The 21,197-nt window shown below is 22.8% G+C and overlaps 1 long non-coding RNA gene across 6 annotated transcripts; it reads left to right on the top strand.

Annotated features, from left to right (window-relative positions):
• The first annotated feature begins 10,783 nt into the window (after nucleotides 1-10,783).
• LOC113219373 lies at nucleotides 10,784-13,387 on the top strand. 6 transcript variants are annotated; one of them, XR_003306440.1, is made up of 6 exons: nucleotides 10,784-10,892; nucleotides 11,837-12,059; nucleotides 12,141-12,210; nucleotides 12,348-12,495; nucleotides 12,770-12,893; nucleotides 12,983-13,387. It is a non-coding gene; the product is annotated as an uncharacterized LOC113219373 (long non-coding RNA). The 6 variants fall into 6 exon arrangements; XR_003306444.1 differs by lacking the exon at nucleotides 10,784-10,892 and adding an exon at nucleotides 11,117-11,405 and having other exon boundaries at nucleotides 12,773-12,893; XR_003306439.1 differs by lacking the exon at nucleotides 10,784-10,892 and adding an exon at nucleotides 11,117-11,405.
• The last annotated feature ends 7,810 nt before the right edge of the window (nucleotides 13,388-21,197 follow it).

Genomic DNA, 21,197 nt, shown 5'->3' with positions numbered 1-21,197 from the left:
ATATTTACATTTTTCATCATTAAAAATAATTTCTGTAATAAAATAAAATAGTTTTAGTTAATAAAATTATTTAAAATAATTATAACTCAATATGTACGCTACACAGATATATAATAAGATACATAGAGATATGATATAATCTACTTTTTTATTTTTAACGTAGGAAATATAAAAATATTTCAAATCTGTTTGTGTATCAATTTCAATTCACTCTCTTCTAAATATATGATACATGAATTTTTTCAGACTTTTTTTTCATACCATAAACTATATCGACTACAAATAATCTCCATTTGTGTTCGATTTACCATAGTTTGAATTTAGCATAAAAACATAATAATAATAATCAAGTCCAACAATTTTCATTGGCAACTAAGTATTTGCGGATTTTTTTTAAAATCAAAGATAATTTTTTCATGGAACTAAATAACTTTATTCTGTAATGTGTTACCCATTTTGATCAATGACTTTTTGCCATCTTTCAGGCAGCATCATAATCCCACATTCGTAAAACTTCTGGTTTTTATTAGCAAAAAACTGAATCAGGTACAATTTGATATCATCATCATTATTGAAATTTTTACCATTTAAGCAGTTTTGTAAAGATCGAAATAAAAAGTAATCAGATGGTGCAAGGTCAGGACTATATGGTGAATGTGACAAAACATCCCAACCAAGCTCCAATAATTTTTGCCGAGTGACCAAAGATGTGTGTGGCCTTGCATTGTCATGATGAAATACAACACCTTTTCGATTTGTCAATTCGCTTTTCTTCAACTGCATTGTTTAATTTCGTTAGTTGTTCAATGTAGACAACAGAATTGATCGTTCGGTTGAGTGGTAAGAGTTCAAAATAGACAATTCCTTTGTAATCCCACCAAACTGATAACAAAACCTTCTTTTGATGAATACCAGTTTTTGATGTTGTTTGAGCTGGTTCACGTGGCCTGCTCCACGATCTTTTCCGCTTGATATTGTTGTAAACAACCCATTTTTCATCGCCAGTTATCAGTCGTTTTAAAAACGAATCATTTTCATTAGCAAATCGTTTCTTTAGCAAATCGCAGCTGTTAATGCGTTGCATTAAATGCTTTTCTTTCAGTTCGTGAGGACCATGTATCGAGTTTTTGAACATAGCCAAGTTGTTTTAAGTGGTTTTCAATGCATGTATGTAATACATGAAACTTCTCTGCAATCTCACGAGTACTGTGACGATCCGAATCGATTATTGCTTTGATTAGGTCGTCATCAATTTCAACTGGACGACCAGAGCGTTTTTCGTCTTTGAGTGAAAAATCACCAGAACGAAATTTGTCAAACCAATTTTGACACTACCGTTCTTTAAGGTTTCGTCGCCATAAACAGCACATACACACAATTTTTTGTGATGCGTTTTTCCCTTTGCGAAAATAAAAAAGCAAAATATGACGATAATGTTCCTTTTGATTTCCCATTTTTCAACGAACGCCAAACGAAAATTACGCAACCGATCAAAAAACTTTTTTTACTGATTGACAGCTGAATTGCCAACTATCAAATAATAAAATGTGTTTTACATTTGGACTAGGCCAGCAAATCTAAAAATTCAACTGAAGACATCTATGAGTGAAATCCGCAATTACTTAGTTGCCAATCCAATAATTTGTTTGTTTATTTATCGTAAATATTTAAAATGAAATAAAATATTTGAAAAAGTATTACCTTTTTTAATTTAATCTTTCCTTATATCTTTTACATGCAAAGAACATTTTGCTCCCGCAATAATATTATTATAATGTTTTGGTGGATGTAAGATAATAGTTGCTTATAAAATGTTCTTCGACAGATATCGTAACAAGTGGTATCCTTCTTAAAGATGAGTGAACTGTATAAGACTGGTTACTTGCGGAGGGCATAACTAGAGAGCAGGGTCTCTTTCAAAGTCATAGCAGGCATCATTCGCATCCAACGGATAGAGAATGTGTTAGAACAAAACTAATGTAATTGTCATACTCGGCGATCGAACTACGATGTGATCACCATGAGACTCTATTTGCAACTGAAGTTTATACCCTCAGAAAAATTCCTTCCTGGCTTAATTAGAAAAGTCAAGATCAGTTTCCCGGTGGGGCACGCCAATAACCAATAATATCTTGGCTAATGCCCGAATCATGACTGGCCAAGTTCGAGAAAATTTTTCGCTTGAGTAGTAATCTGTTGTATACAAAGATTTCTCAATAAATAGGAACAGATCGGCGCATCTTTCTTATAGATTTCTCGAACTAGAATAATGTTATTTGTTTTTGAATCAATCGCGTTTGGAATAAAACGTCAGTCATTTTTGTCTTCTAAAAGTACGAGAAAAATAATATTCGATAAGCATCGATATGTGTCTAAAAAATGACATGATTGATGATAAATGAACGAACAATTTTTCTGTCAAAAACAATTTAAGTGACTAAATAAAAATAAAACTTATTATGTTGGATACCATATTTTTTTAAATCAAGAAAATATCAGAGAAATATATTGATTACAAATTATAAAGAAAAATTATTATGTGAATTATATAAATTTTAATAAAATGTAGAAACGATTTTATGTCGCAATGTAATTGCATTATACTGAATATTTCTTGGAAAAAATTTTTCGAAAATAAACAAATTACGAATGATTACGAATGATGAAACAAATTGAAAAACGAATTTAAAAAAATAGAAACAACTATAATTTAAATTCTTCTTTTGAATCTTTTTATTTTTTTTTTTTTTTTTTTTACATTTTTCGTATCTTCGAAAAGTCTTAATACATAAAAAATATATCAATTCAACTCAAAACGTACGAATTGCCAAATTATTATATTTAAAAAGAATTTGATATTATCCTTTTTATGTTATTGTTCGCCTAAACATTAAAATTCTATGCGTTATAGTTTCTTTAGAATTTAAATAGAAAAAACGAAGAATGAATGTAAGAAACAAAAGCGAATCATATTCTTTGTTTACAATGAAATTTCATAAACGAACATAGATAGAAGGAATTCAAAAATATTATATACTTTATTCTTCTATTGTTGCGTATTGATTCGATTTAATTATGTGATGAAAGGATAGAAACAAAAATTTGTAATAATATATAATGTATGTCTACGTATTCTTAAAATAATTGGCCGTAAATTTAACATTTTACCGATCAATTTAACCGGATATTACAACTTGAAATATTGCAATTAAACACAATGACATTCGGAAATAACAGACAACCTATATACTTTTTAATATTATAAAATCTGTTGCCTAATCGTTTAACACAAACCTTTAATATTTTTTCATCACACAATCAAAGAATAATCGAAATTATTTTTTCGTTATAAAATATTTTTTTTCAAATCATAAATATATATAATCATAATGCCATATCTTATAAATAAATAAAAATAAATGAATTTATAAATAAAAGGATATATTTAATTACGAGGTAAAAAAAATATTAAAAATTAACAATTCAAAACGAAAATTATTTTATTAAAAATATTTTAAAAGATATAAAAAATAAATTTGAAGATGAGAATAATTGAAAACTCTACTATCGTATTTTGTCATGAAAATAAAAAAAATAAATACGGTAAAATTTTTAGCAATATTTTTATTTTTACCAAACGACGAAATTTGGGCTACCTACTTCTTCCATTTCGAATTTATTCCAGAATATTGTGATTTATTGGAGACTCAAACGAAACGATGTGCATGAATAGATTAACATTTCCGATCTTATAGCTCATTCTATCCGGTCTCAGTCTACATGGTATAACAATGCGAGTTTTGCGTGGAAACGAGATTAAAGAAAAGTGGAATGCAAATCGAATACCAAAGGAAACATTGTCGTGTGCAATCTTCCATCACGTTTAATTAGAAATAGATATTTTATTAGTAGCGTAATGAAAGATTGGAAAATCTAATTTCAACGTAACATTATCCTTTGCAAAAACTTTCATCAAAATTTCCTTAATGAAATATTAACACTGTTCTTGCAAAGAAAAACATTGCTTGAAATTACTTCAAAAATCTTCTAAATTACCTTTTAATCAGTGTTCTCCGATAATTTCTAATTCAGTTTCTGGATAATTTATACAAAAAGAATATATAAACTGCAAAATTTAAAAATCTAATTTATATTTAAAACGTATATATTTTATATTATAAAATATACATTCTGCTTCAACGATATATGAAAAAAAATTTTTATACATGTAAAGTATGCATATTTCCTGTGACTGAATATATATATATATATATATATATATATTTAAAGCATATAAAAATTGAATCGAATTTTGTCGAAATTTTTAAAAAATAAATTAAATAATGAAGATAAAATTTGAAATCCATTCTTGGTAAAAATTTTGCAAAGTACATAATAATATATAATAAGGATCACGTATAATAAGAATAAAGAACAAAGACAGGATAAGAATTATGAACGCTATCTCGAAATTGCAAACGAAAGAATTTAAGTACTTACTCAAAATAGTAGGATATAATAGAGAATAAAAGTGGACTACCAACGCCATCTCTAAACCTCTATATGTATTCTTTGAAACAGTGAATATAAATGATAAACGAGAAGTACAATAAATGTGAACAGACTGGTATTTCAGAATATGAAGTTTTGTGTCATATGTTCTGAAATATCAACTTTAGATTATTTATTCTATTATCTAGTAAGTTATAATCTAAGTACACACACACAAAACTAAAAAACTTTTTAAAATATAAGGCAAATTTATTTATACTTCATAATTTTAAAGATTAAAACGAGAATGTTATTCGTCATTAAATTTCACTAAATTTTTTATCTATGAAAATATCGAGCTCGCAACTAATTGAATCACATTCCTCATATCCAATATATAATTATATTATTGGTATATAATATAACAACTATATTGTATATTCCAATTTGCACTGGATCAAGATTGGTTAATTATTCTTTAACATGATAATTTATTCATGTTATTTCTAATATTATATTCAATTCTAATAATTCTTTTAACATGAAAATTTATATTCAAATAAATTCTTTTTTCAGTATACAGTTTGCAAAACGTTCAAACCACTATTGATCACTTATACAAAATAAATACAAAAAATTATAAAAAAAACTGATGCAATATTAATTTCTATCAATATTTTACATATTCAATACTAAGAAAAATAATTATAAAAAATAATAATTATATAAAAGCATAAAAAAAGAAAATAGAATAAATAAACAATATATTACGTCACCTTTTACTTACTTACGTTACATTCTTCTATATAATTAATTAGCACAGACTAACATATAATTAATTATCCGTGCATTATATTATATATACATTTCGTTTCATCAGTGTTAAATATCATCCCTGTAGCATCTTAAAATTATGTTGTATAATTTTTATTCCCAGTCAAATATCCTGAATAATTCTTATACTTAATATCGTTTCAGAAAACTTAACATTTATATATAAAAAATTCAATAATTTCTTCAAACATATTATCTACTAGACATCTAAATATAATATAATTGCACATTTTCTTCGTTATATTCCGTTAAAAACTGAATAATTCTTGAAATAAACTATACAAACGAATTAAAAAAATTCAATGACAGATAATTAAGTAATAATTTACTTCTCCATATTTCTTATTTATCTTCATCCATAAGTTTCTGTAACAAATAAAATTCTTAAAATAATACTGAAAAAAAAAACACTCAAATCTGGAAGAAAGTTATTAATATATTATTAAATAATCCACAACTTTCTTTCAAGCAGATTTATAAGATCAGGATTATAACAGGATAAGGAGACTTAAATTTTGAATTATAACTAAAATTTTTTTATAATAATTTTAAAAGAAAAATTTATATTTACATTTGAATTGACTTAAACATTTCATCGTAAAAATAATTTTCTACAATATCATAACAATTAAAACAAATTCAATAATGAGAAAAGAATGTATATTTCAACTATATTTTCTATAACAAATACTTTGTTAATACAGGAGCTGAAAAAGAGACAAAAAGATAGCCAGAAGGACCATCTAAAATCTAAAATCGTTCACTTCATGCGAACAAACCGTAAGTAGAATATTTTATTTCGCAACATTAATATAACAAATTTTCAAAACAAAACGCAAAGAGTTTATGTCTTAATGTATAAGCGATAATTAATATATATATATACAATATATATATATATATATATATATATATAATATATATATATATATATATATATATACATATATATATAATTAATAAAGAAAGTAAATAAAAAAAGAAGAAAAAAAAAGGAAAGAAAAGACAATTCGCGAAAATATATTCCAATTAAATTATGAATTTATGCACTCATACTTTAATATATGCAACACTAAATGCGGAAGATTATAGCCATATCAATGACTGCTGTTATACCACCTTTCTGCAACTCGTTCAGTTACAATAGGTGACAAGGGATGCAATAGGTTCACAAACAGAATATATTTCTACAATTTAGGTGGAAGAAAAGTGGACAATTATAATACGCAACGTTACGTTATCAACATAAAACTAATTCTTAAATTTGAATTTAAACCAAAATATTATTATTATTATTCTAAAAATTAAAAATGATTTCCAAAATCTATCATAAATTGTAACTTTATATGATACGTACGAAAATAAGAAAGTAATCTACTTCATATTCAAATTAATAAGAAGCAATTCCGATATTTCTTATAACGCAACACTAAAGCAAACTCGACCATCATTTTATCGCAACGCTAATTCAAAACGAAAGATTTGTAAACTACAACTGCAACACTAATCAACAAAATCACGAATTTCCCACGATAACTTGATCAAGACGATGGGTCAGCATGCAAATAGCCAATCAACATAACAACAATTACTACTGAAACGAGCACAGTGATATAATAGTAACAATGACTTCCCATTCTTTGGACCCCAAAAAAAATCCAAAAAATGGGTAGCCATTCGTTGTAGCTCTCTTCGCAACAGATTTTCGGATCACTTCGATCTTCTTTCTTCGAGTGCAATGCTCGCTGAAACTTACAACTAGCCTCGAGATATCCTAATCGCACAAAAAATAAAAAAAAAAAAAATAAAGAAAAAAAGACTCGCGAAAGTTGAATGCACAAAAATGACCAACGATCGCAGTGATCGTATCCATGAGCAGAATCTCGAGCTCGACGTTCGTTTCGACATTTAATTCGCAACCACGATCGCGGAATTCGAAAAATCGAAAGCAAAGTCATAACTCGTGACCATTGATAACCACACGTCTCAATCTCACACTCGATCTTTCAAATTTGATTTCTGGAACAGGTTGTCACGCGAAAACACGCCAATCCGATAAGAAACTATGACAACCTGTCCGGCCTTACCTGCTTATAATTATAACAGGCAAACTAAAAGTATACTGTCTATCCTACCTAGCCCTATATATATTTAAAAAATTGCAAAACAAACCTACCAACACACATTCATTTTTCACGATTCTAACGTATAATATTCGGGCGCAAAAGTCTACTCTAAGAAAAACGTCCCGAGACGCCTCCGAGCTTGGCTCAATATTTTCACATTCTAATTTTATGTACAATTTTCCTTAAATCGATTGATGATGGCTAATTAAGACCATTGCGTAAATTTCGTATAAATAAATATACGTTGATTTTTATATAATATGCTGATATAATGATTAAGAAAATGTCATTTCAAGAAAAATAATTTTGCTAAAAAATAAATGGCATACTATTTCATACCATTAAAGAGAATTTCATAATAACAATGATAAAATTACTATTTATTACTGTTTCGTATTATATAGAAGCGAATGTAAAAAATTATAAATAATAATTCAATTCATTAAAAGCTGAAACGACGCAATTTCACACGCCTAGTCACACACGCATAATGTGGAAAATACATCGTGCACGATATATTAACTCATCGTCAATCGCGAAAAAATCTTTACTAGCTTATCAACTATGATCATCATCGTCTCTCTTTTATTCAAGTAGTATCTAAGTGAAATCCTGGTAATAGATATGGAAATGGTTAAATCTGAAAATCCTGAGCTAAGAAGGATATTAATTTTTGTTCTTAATTAACGAATTGATATTTCTTAAGTTAAAATTTATTTACATATTTTATTTATTTCATTTTAAATAAATTTACTTTATAAATTTAATAAACTACTAAATACTAGTTTAATATTAAAATATAGAAAAATTTCAACAATGAATAATAAATTTATTTACAATTTGATTATAACAAATAATTGACTTTATATATCAAAATAACCTCAAGTGATTTTTTCGTCAAAGCATATTATCGAAAATATAAACGCAATTTTTAAAAGTTTCGCTTTGATTAAAAAATCTACCTGTCGCGAAATGTCTTCTTGCACGTAAAATTATTTTATACGAATCAAAAAAAGAATGTCAAATTTTTAAACATATTATCGTCACTACCATTGTATGATAATTGTAATTTCTATTTAAATATAATATACTATTAAAATCGGAGAACATCTGATTTTTTCATTAAAAAATACTTATTTCAATATTTTTTATGTATTTTCAAATATTAATATAATACTTATTCATAAATATAATTAATAACATTGTAATAAAATTTTATCAATATAAATTCATTAATATAAATAAATTATAATATATTTATTTTATTAAAAACGCTAACGTTGTACAAGAAAACCTATCCTGATCTAATAGATAAAATAACAAAAAGAAAAATGTCACTATTCACGGATATTATACATATCTACGGTCACTGTGCTCGTGCAAAATTCTACGTATACAGCCAGTTACCGGTTCGGATCTTTCATCCTACGATATGAATAAGTAACCAGAGGAAAAATGCATGCGATTCATCATTAGATGCGAAGAATCTGCGTTGCCATCAATTGTCGTGATCCATGGGAAGTCGTTCTTTGAGAAATATCGATAATAAAACACAATAACTTATGACAAAAAGATTGAAATTTTTTATTAAAAAAAATGCAATAGCAATGAAAATGTTTAAATAACTAGAAATTGAAATGACTCTGATACAAAAGGTAAAACAAAATTGTACTTTCTGATATTTAATAACTTTCATTCACATTACTTTTAATCATAAAAATAAAAATTAATTCAAAATACTTATTTCAATTTAATTTAACTTCAATTTCTTTTAAATTTTTAAAAATTATTAATTACAAAAAAAATTTAATAAATTAATTTATAAAATTGAAAAAATTTTTTTAATTTTTTCAATGTAACAGAAATATTTTTTTAAACTAAATTTTAAATCTAAAAACGCTTTCCATACATTTATCATGTTACCATTTATTTCAACTTTAATGAAATTAACGGGTAATTTATACATTTTTTAAAACAATCTTCAATTAAAGTAATTATTTTAATTTACTTTTAAATATTTTTTATATTTATATTAAAATAAATAAACCAAAAATTACATTTATTGAAACTCATTTCTTATCTTGAATATAGTACATTTTGATTTGAATTATTTTTGTCTAAAACATTTCTAACTCAAATTTATTCAAATTAATTAAAAAAATTAATTGAAATACATAAATATAAACTCAAGTATTTCTTATCGTGAATTATCGAATTAATAAACAAGTATACCTAATTAGATATAATAGATAAAAGCCGCCATATTATTTAATTTTAATAATTCAACATTTAATTATTTAATATTTAATTTATTTTTCTATAATATTATTTTTCTATAATAGGATATCTAATCCTAATATTTTATTAAACATTATAATATTAATTAATCTTAATAATAATTACTTATTAATTCTTATTAATTATTACTAATTAATTCTAAATTTCAACTAAAATCAATAAATTTAATTATAATTTAAATTTTTATATATAAATTTTACTAGAATAAATTAATTTATAAATCAAGTTTAATTGCTATTGCTGGCGCTTGTATTAATCATTATAAAAATTAATTTCCGAATTAAACTTTCTTTTATTGTTACAGAAATATCTATTAACATTAATTTATATTTTTAATAATAATTTAAATTTTATAAATAATTTATTAACATAATAAATTTAAAAAGATTATATATATATAAATAAATTAAAAATTAATTATTTCAGATTTTAATTTTCAAATTTTTACAAACAAATAAACTTATTCATATTTTTTAATACGTTATAATTTATATTAGTATAAATTTTTAATCTTTTTATATATATAAATATATAAATATATATAATTTATATAATATATAAATATATACTAATATATATATAAATATTAATGAGCATATTTATTTAAATATATTTAAATAATTATATATTCGTATATATTTATATATAAATATATACGAATAAATATATATATATATATATATATATATATATATATATATATATTATTATACTCTTAATATTTCATATAAAACAAAATTATCATTAATTTCGATAACACAAATTCAATTGAATTTGTGTAAAAACTGCGACTAAATGTATATATAATATTCTTATTAACAAGTTAATAATGAAAAAATAAATATATTTTACACAAAGTGGATTGTATTTACATTAAAAGAAGTATTTCGTTGAGACATATTATCTAAATTAATTTAAAGAAATTAAAGATCGATTTAATTTGATGTGTTTATATATATATATATATATATATATATATATATATATATATATATGTATGTGTGAATGTGAAAGAATACAGTATAAATGTGTATATAGTATGCATTGTATCTTTTTATAAAGGTGAAAATTAAAGAAAGATAAAGATTTTTGATAATATAAATAATTTATATTTTTATGAAAATCTGTCATATATATCGTCTGGTAATATTAGTATTTGTTTGTTTAAATAAATTCGTGATACCATACATTTATTAGAAGTAAATATATATCAAAATTATGACAATTAAAATAATTAAGAATAATATTGTTAACAGGTGTGGCACGTTATTTTAATTTATAACAATGTGATTAATATACTGTAAATATATATATAAAATACTTTAAATCGAATATTGTTATAGAGGAGTTAAAATATGTTTAGATTATTTAATTTAAATATCGTTTTTGCCGTCACGTTTAATCACGTTATTTTCTAATAGATATTCTGTGAATTTATATTTTGTAAATCATATAAATTCGTATATATATAGATATACACACATATTATTAAAATATATTTAAAATATAATTTATAAAAATATAAATAAATTTAATGCATAATTTCAAAAAATTGGTATGAATAATACGAAACAATTTTACGTAACCTTAATGATTATATCCTATATGAAAGTTGACAATTCATGAGTAAAAAGAAATAAAAAAGGAAAATCAATGGTATGAAACAATAAATATTTTTATGAGTGCTTAGTGAAGTGTTTTAGTTTTCTTTATTTTGAAAGTGTGAAAGTGTAAATAATTTAACTATTTTTCTATGGAATATTTTTACCAATTTGTATTATAAAATTAACAATTGTTTATATAATAGAATTTTAGAACATAAATAAATATAAATCTCACATATAGTATCTTTACAATCTTAATTTTCATAATTTTGTTATTTTGAAGATTATACTTTTTAAATTTAAAGGATTCAAGTAGAAGAAATATAATAATGTAGAAATATTTAAACTCATAATAATTTTTGTATTTAATTATATTGATAAACATTCTTAATAATAATAATCCAGTTTAAATATATTTTATTCCATAAAAAGATTTAATTGTGCATATTACTAATAAAGAATAATATTATTTAACCGTATTAGGTAGAAATGGACAATGTATAAATATTCCACATTGTGAAAATTATAATGGTCTAATCTCATGGTTTGTGTTGTAAAAATAAATACTGTGATGGAATATTTAAAGAACCTGTTAAAAAAAGAAAATTCAGGAACCGAAGCACATGTAAAGGAAGCAAAAACTCAGGAACAAGCACAATTGCTCAACTTTTGTCTGTAGAAGATAAAATCGAGATAAAGATCCGAGGTAATATCGTATGGATTTGTTTAATTGCCATTAATAAATTTGTAATAATTTGTAATGAAATGACAACACTCGTATCATTAGAATCCACTGCATTGTGTTTCTTTGAAATGAAAATAGTGAAGGAAGATTTGACTCTAGTCTTCTTAAATGTGTAAGTTTTCCTTAAATCGTAAAATTAAAAATTGAATTCTGTATATATATATATATATAATTGGAATAAGACAAATATTAATGTCAATGATTTTTATGTAATAAATATATCAATATTTTTTTTTTCTTTTTTATAAGGAAAAAATTCATCCAATATGCACACTGTCACTGCACATACTGTCAATGTACACACTTCAAGATGGGCAATTTCAAGATATTATGCAGAAGCACGATCGTTAACTTTAAAGCCATTCTATTCTATCATCTTTAAACGTAATGAAACGAAGTAAGAAATTTGGTTATCAGATATAGGAACTTTTGGTCCTTTGATACAACATGTATCTAAAAATATAATGACCGTAAAATACTAAGCTTGGATTAAACATCCATCAGGTTAAAATATTCATTTTTCTCTTTTCATTAGAAAATTAAAACAGACAGAATCTAACATCATTATTTTTGTTTTTCTTCTATGATTATAGTAAACGTACATTTTTACATACATTTTTATGCTTTTTGATTTGTGTATTTGCTAAATGCAATGATAATTTTGTTTTCAGAAGAATTGAAATTTGTGAATATTAATTTAGATGAAAATGATTTAAGCGTATCAAAAGAACATTAACATTAACGTATCACGTATCACAAGATGATAATATAACAAGATAAAATGGTAAAGCATTGGTAAGAAGATTGGTGTGAAATATTTTTACGAAATATTCATATTATTTAAATAAAATTTTAAATCTCGATAATTTAATTACATGATGCAGATACAGATGTTTCGAGATGATACTTTAACACTTGAAAATTTAAATGGAAATAGATTTGGATTCAAGGACTCAATGTAGAATCTACAATTTTACCATACAGTATCATTGAAAATTTTGAAGTTGGATGTGATCGTTCCGTATTAGAGAATAATATGATATCTATTTATATTTTTATATTTAACATTAATATTCAATGATAGGCAATGATAGAGATTGGCACGGTGAAATTAAATAGAAGTTTGAAAATGATATGGTAAGCGATATGTAATTGAAGAAATGAGTCATGGATAAAAATTGAAGATAAATTTATGAGCGAAAATAAATATAAATCTGAGGATATCTTCGTTAACAGTATTCCTATGTATTTAGAAGCATTGAAAAAAAAAAAAAAAAAAGAAAAAGAAATGCAATGGTACTAGCAATTTGAGAAATAATTTGATAGGTAAGAAGGAAAAGAGATCAAAAAGTTGAAAGAAATGATTGAAACGAATATATATGTACATATAAATATAAATATATATACGTATATATATAAACGGGTAATATACAGTAAAACTATCATGTTTCACATTAAATAGGATAATATAAATTATTGGATTATCTAAAAAATTATATTGAACACTTAGACTACTGGTATTACTGCTATTAGTTTGACTATTCGAGATCTTACATAATTTAATATAGAGTCAATCAAAAATTTTTTACATTATCTTGTAAAAAAATTAAATTATTATGAAAGATTTGATTTCAATGAAAATTTATATATAGCAATATATTAAATTTTATGTATAAAATAATTTATTTTTGTACAAAAAATTTCTTTGAGTATCTCAATTCTCATTTTTCCATGTTTTGAATATTGTAATACAATTTCTTCTGAAAATATATTTTATTCCATCTCCGATAGAATAGATGATAGAATTCAATATTTTATAATTTAAAATTTTGTTTTATCTTGAATGATGACGAAATAAAAGTATGTAAAGAAAGGAAAATAATATTGAAACTTGAAAAATTGATTTCACTGCTTTGAAATGATATTGAAATGATAATAAAAAAAATGATTTCATATTATTATATGAATCGCAATTCATATAGTTTCATATAAAAGAAAATTATCGTTGATTTCGATAACGTAAATTCAACTGAATTTGTATAAAGTGTATGAAAACTTCTGCGATTAATTGTATAGGTAAAATTTTTATTAACAAGTTAATAATGAAAAAAGAAATAAATTTTTTACTCAGAGTGGATTATATTTACATTAAAAGAAGTATTTCGTTCAGATATATTATCTAAATTAATTTAAAAAACTTAAAGATTGATCTAATTTGTTGTGTGTGTATGCGTGTGTATATGTACATATGAAAGCAACAATATAAATGTGTTTGTATGTATATATATATATATATATATATATGTACATATATATAGTATGCATTATATAAAGGTGAAAATAAAAGAAAGATAAAGATTTTTGATAATATAAATTATTTATATTTTTATGAATAACGGTCATGTATATCGTCTGTTAATATTATCTGTTCGATAAATAAATTCATGATACCATATATTTGTTAATTAATTTATTAGAACTAAATATATATCAGTGTTATGACAATTAAAATAATTAAAATAATATTGTTAACAGGTGTGGAACATTAAGTTAATTATAACAATGTGATTGATATACTATAAATATATATATAATAATTTAAATCGAATGTTGTTGTAGAAGAGCTAAAATACTTTTAGGTTATTTAATTTAAATATCGTTTTTGTTGTCACATTTAATTATTTTCTAAATGATATTCTGTGAATTTATATTTTTTAGAATAATATATATATATATATATATATATATATTTGATTATACATAATATACATTCATATTAATAATATATTTAAAAATACGTTATAAAATATAAATTATAAAAATATAAATAAATTTAATACATAATTTAAAAGATTGCTACAAATAATACGAAATAATATATAATATCTTAGTGATTTTAACCTATATGAAAATTGAAAATTTGACAGTAAAAAGAAATAAAAAAAAAAAATTCAAATCAATGATTTGAAGTAATAAACATTTTAATAAGTGCTTAGTGAAGTGTTCTAGTTTTCTTTAGTTTTCTTTGTTTGTTTAATTTGAAAATGTAAATAATTTAACTATTTTTTTGTAGAATACTTTTACCAATTTGTATTATAAAATTAAGAGTTACTTTAGAACATAAGTAAATATAAATCTCGGATATAGTTTCTCTCCAATCTTAATTTTTATAATTTTCTTATTTTGAAGATTATATTTTTTAAAATTATACTATATAATTAGAAAAATACTATCTTGCAGTATTTAAAGAACTTGGTGGAAAAAGAGAATTCATCAACTCTGAAGCACATATAATCTTATTACGGGCACAATTATTCAATTTTTTTCTGTAAAAGATAAAATCGAGATAATGATCCATGTAATCGTGTATTTGTTCAATTGTCATAATAAATTGCACAATTTAAAATGCACAATTTATAATGAAATGACAATAGTCGTTTCATTAGAATTCACTGCATTGTGTTTTCTTGTGAAAGTGGTGAAAATTTTGACTCTAGTTTTGTTCTTAAATGTTGTCTAAGTTTCCCTAAAATCATAAAATTGAAAATTAAACTCTATATATATTAGAATATATATATATTGGAATAAGGCAAATATTAACACCAATAATTTTTATGTAATAAATGTATCAATATTCTTTTTTTTTTTTTTTTTTTTTATAAAGAAAAATTCATCCAATATACTTGCCACTGCATACTGTCAACATATATAGACAGCCTTAAGACATTATGCAGAAGCACAACCGTTAACTTTAAGACTATTCTATCTTTAAATCTAGATAATGAAACGAAACAAGAAATTTGGTTATTAGATATAGGAATTTTTGGTCCTCAGTATAATGTATATCTAAAAATATAATGATAGTAAAATACAAAACTTGGAACATCCAACAGACTAAATCAGATTATAATATTCATTTTTCTCCTTCTGTTGTTAAAATTAAAATAGATAGAATCTAACATTATTATTTTTATTCTTCTTCTACGTTTAAAATAAATGTTGAGATATAATAAGAATATTTATCATAATTAAAAATATTATTCATGAAAAACGTAAAATGAAATTAAACTCATATTTAAATATTAATGTTAAATTTAAATCTAGGGGAAAGAATAAAAGAATCAGTTCGAGTTACTATCATCTTTATAACAGCTTATATCAATTGAGTTATTTGACTCATGAAATGAATATCGGCATTGTAGTTGTATGCATGATGTCCACGACGACCACAGGAAGGAACTCAAGGAAGTCATTCTAGAACCACTGAGGCCGATTTTCAAAAGATTGCATTCAACGTATAGAACCTGTCATTAATTGGTATCCAAAGATATCAATCGTGGACCTTCGAAATATTCCACTGGTCATCGGAATTAGAGCATCAATCATCCGATGAAATCGTGCAATTGTTGCGTGATGATTGATGGACAGTGACTCGAATTAGATTTGGAGAATAATTGATAAAAAGATAATAATACTAACTATATAAAGATAGTAATACTAGCTATATAAAATCGATAAATTAAGAAATATAGAGAATTTTATATTTTGTTCGAAATTAGAGGGTGTGTTCTTGTACCAAATGCACGATGTACGCATCCCACGATGATCTCGCGATGATTTAGCATCGATCCTACGACGTTCGCACGGTGATCTAGCGACGATTCCACGATGATCTAGCGACGATCTCACGATGTCTCCGATAGAGGTGTAATGAAGTTGTAGCTGAAGTCCAGTCTAGACCAGAATATCTAAAGGAAAATTGGCACAATTTTCTGGATTTAGAGATACTGCCTAGTTCTTAGTATGATATTGATTTTTAAAAATTTATTTTTGGAAAATTTTCGAAGGAAACATTAAAATTAATAATTAATATGAATGAATTCGAAAAATGTAAAATATAAATAATTGATCGAAATGAATTATAATTAATAATTAATGTTAAATAAATTAAGAAAATAATAAAAGAAAAAGAAAAAAATAAAAATTAAATAAATCTGAAAAGAAAAATTAATTCAGAATGAAATGATTATTTAAATTAGTTTTACAATTTATCGCTCGCAATTATTAATCTCACAACAATGTTGTGACAACAATGAAGCTTAATTTATACCTAAATATTATTTTCATTTATCTCAATTTATTTATTATAATTAATAGTAATGTAAATTTTAAATTTATAACACGTAACAAAAATATTCTCATTTCACTTAAAGCGAAAAAAAGAAATTACATAATTAATTTATAGCAAGAATTGCAATTAGAGAGAGCTTAAAATATTGTAAAAATTTTACATACAATCCAGTATATGTAATATTTGAGAAAAATAATCATGCAAGATTTAGATTGGAATGCACATACGCGTAGTTCTTGACTTGTCATCAATTTCCATCATAATAAATGACGAAATATTTTTATGTTTTAAAATATTTTAAAAACTTTTTAATAAAATATTTTCTTTTTACATGGACAAAATTTTAAAAGAAAGAATTGGAAACCGATTATCGAGTCTTACCAGCGAGGAGATATTGAGTATATTGAGACGTACATTTAATTAAAAAATTAAAAAATAAATCAAAAAATAAATGTAGAATGGATGAAAAAAAAATAAATGAGTATAAGTTAAAGAATAAATCAAAAAATAAATTTAGAAATAAATAGATAAAAGAATAAATGAATAAATAAACAAAATATATATTAAGATAATTAAATTATAAATTAAAAAAAGAAATAAATAAAAGGTAAAAGAATAAATAAATGAATGAAAATTATATAATTATATTAAGAAATACGTTATAAAATAAATATTTAAATAAATGAATGTGCAAATGATTAAATAAATGATGTGATATGTAAGTATTAATTAAAAAATAAAATAATATACGACATATATAATGTTAAATAAATTTTATTTCATTATTTACAATAAATGATTAAAAAATCTCGATATTATAAAAATTTAGTTAAAATATCATCGATCTTCTCGACATGTAAGTTCATTGAGAAATGACCGCTCTATCGCATCATATGTAGAGGAGATCACTGCCACTATTCATCCATGAAGTTGGACGAAAACATATGTTTTCTACCAATTGTGCCAAATCTGATTTATGGAGTAGAATGACGAATAATTTTAAGAATTTTTTAATTTTAGAATAAATTTATAACATCGTAATAATTTACGATAAAAAATTGATGTATCTTTACTATTTTTATTGTTTTATCGCCTTTAACAATTTATTACGATAATTGTAAACGTAATAATTGATATATTTTTATAAACTAAAACTAAATTTTAAATTTCTGTGATATTAGTTTTCGATTCAACTATAATTATTCAATTGTAATTTTATTAAGATATTTTAAATGCTATTTTACGTGAAAAACAATTACAGATTATTCATTTGCTACGGACTGTTTTACCACCGTTTTATAAATTAAAATTATATTAAAATAAACGATAACGATTAAAATCTTGACTGAGATTGAGAAGTTCATAATACGCGCAATACGAATAATACTAGTAACCTCAACAATAAACTGTCGATCGAAGGAAAAAATATAAAAAAACTCGGAAGATTAATTGATTTTGTTATCACAATATTTAATATCTATTTAATATCTATAATATTTAATATTTATTAAATAATTTAATAAAGTCTATAAATTCCATAATAAAGTGGGAATAGATAAAATTAGTTACCGCGTAATTGAGAAAATACTTGCACTGGCAATAAATTTTGTCACGATGATATTCCACAAAAAAGAAACCGTGCGAAAATTAAAAAATTATATAATATAATATTAATTATAGTTTTCTATATATTGAAAATATGAATGTCCATTTATAAAAAAATATAATAGGAATTAAGCATAAAAATTAATTACCAATAAAAATTAATCGAATTTGAGAGAGTTAAAAACGCATTAAAATAATTTAAAATAAAATTAAATAAATAATAAAAGTAAAAAGTGTAATACAAAAAGAAAAAAAATACGAAAGTTCATTAAATTAGGGGAATCTAGAACGTATAAGAATGAATTAAAGCATAGTTCAAGTAAAATAAAATTCTTAGCTTGATATCTTTTCTAAAAAAAAAAAAAAAAAATTGCTAATGAAAATTATTGAATTTTTCTAATAAAATATTTTTCATATACTTTTTTTAAGAGAAGATTTTAAAAAATTTTGAAAAATGATGCAATTACCAGAAGAGATAACTACGCATCGAGATCCACCTAAAGCTAAAAAATAACAAATAAAAAATTAAATAAATTAAAAGCACATAAATAAAGTACGAAACATTAAAATTAATAATTAATATAAATGAATTTTGAAAAATGTAAAATATAAATAATTGATATTTGAAATAAATTGTAATTAATGTAATTAATGTTAAACAAATTATGAAAGAAACGAAAGAAGAAAAAATAAGAAATAAAAATTAAATAAATCTGAAAAATCTGAAAAGAAAAAATTAATTCGGAAATTATTATTATTTTATTAAATTAATATACAATTGTTTTTATAATGATCTTTTGCAATAATTAATCGCCCAATTAATTTCATATCGCGTTGTCAAACAATGAAGCTTAAATCTAACTTAATTATTTACACATCCTTAATATTATTATCCTTCACCTTAATATTATTTACACATCCATCTAATAATAATATATCTTAAATCTATAACGCGTAACAAAAATACTCTCGCTTAGCTTGAAGCGAAAAAAAGAAATTATGATTAATTTATATCAGGAATTGTAACATCTAAAAGAGACATGATCGCTACATGATCGATAAAAATAAAGAAGAAATTTAAAAAAATCAAGTTCCTATAAATCATTGCATCCTCATATATCACAATTTACATCGCTGGACTTATAAGAATCAGCATAATTTCATAAGATAACTAAAAGACAATTTTATAACAATTTTACGTACTTCAATAATCTTTTGAACTATTTTGCGATTTTGCGATTTTGCGATTTAGCAATTACTACCAACACAATTAACACTGCTAATATTATTTAATTGTTTTGAAAGAAAAATTAAAGAAATCTGTAGCCTTTGCACGCCACTATATATTATGAATTTAAATTTTCAAATTAAATGACTAAAAAACAACTATTGTATAAATATCCTATGTAAATAATTGAACTATCGAATGAATAAATAATACATATTGAAAAAAGTATCAAATTCTAGAACAGAAATAAAATATAAAATATATTATTGTTAATAAAAAAATAAATTTTTATAAAAATAAATAAAATATTTTGTTTGTTTAAAATATATTATAAAATGAAGAAGATATGAATTTTTTACAATACCCAATTTTAATTTTTTAAATTTTATAATATTATAATTTTATAATTTCTAAATTTTCAAATATAGAAAAATTTAATACTAAAAACTAAATATGTATTGTTTGGTTATATACAATTGAATGATAGAATTAACATGTTATTTGATTATTTATATTATATTTATCATTGAAACAACACTGACATAATATTATAGTATTTTTATATAAATAAAACTAATTTTATTTAATTTTTTTTTTGTTTTTATTTTGTTTTTAATTTGTTTTTATATTTTATTTTTTCTAAAATCATTAATGAAATAAAACCTAACAAAATAATTTTTCAAACATAACAAGCAAGATAATTTCTTTTTTATTTTTTATCTATTAATGAATTTTAATCCTATTTTATTATTTTATAGAATTTTTTTTTCAAGTAAATTCATATATAGTAAATTTAACAACCCAAGATATATAATATAATTAATATAATTATATTGAGAAACTTTGAATTTTCAATTCTAGAAATCAAATAAATACAAAAATGTGTTGAAACTTCATTTATTAAGTTACAAAAAATTGAAGTTTACATTAGATATAGATAATAAAAAATTGTTTTATAACTGTTGTTTTCTGTTTCCAATTTATTCTTTGCTATTCACTTAAATTATTAATGAATTTAAATTATTAATTGTTTAATAGATTTAAAGAAAATAAACACAAAAATTTATATCAATTTTTATATCAATTTTTGTGTTTATTTTATATATATTTAGAATCGATCAAAAGTGTCTATTCG

The sequence above is a fragment of the Apis mellifera genome, unplaced genomic scaffold, assembly GCF_003254395.2.
Source record: "Apis mellifera strain DH4 unplaced genomic scaffold, Amel_HAv3.1 GroupUN_20, whole genome shotgun sequence".
Lineage (NCBI taxonomy): Eukaryota > Metazoa > Arthropoda > Insecta > Hymenoptera > Apidae > Apis > Apis mellifera.
The sequence above is the reverse complement of the archived record's forward strand: the minus strand, read 5'-3'. Positions and strand labels throughout refer to the sequence as shown.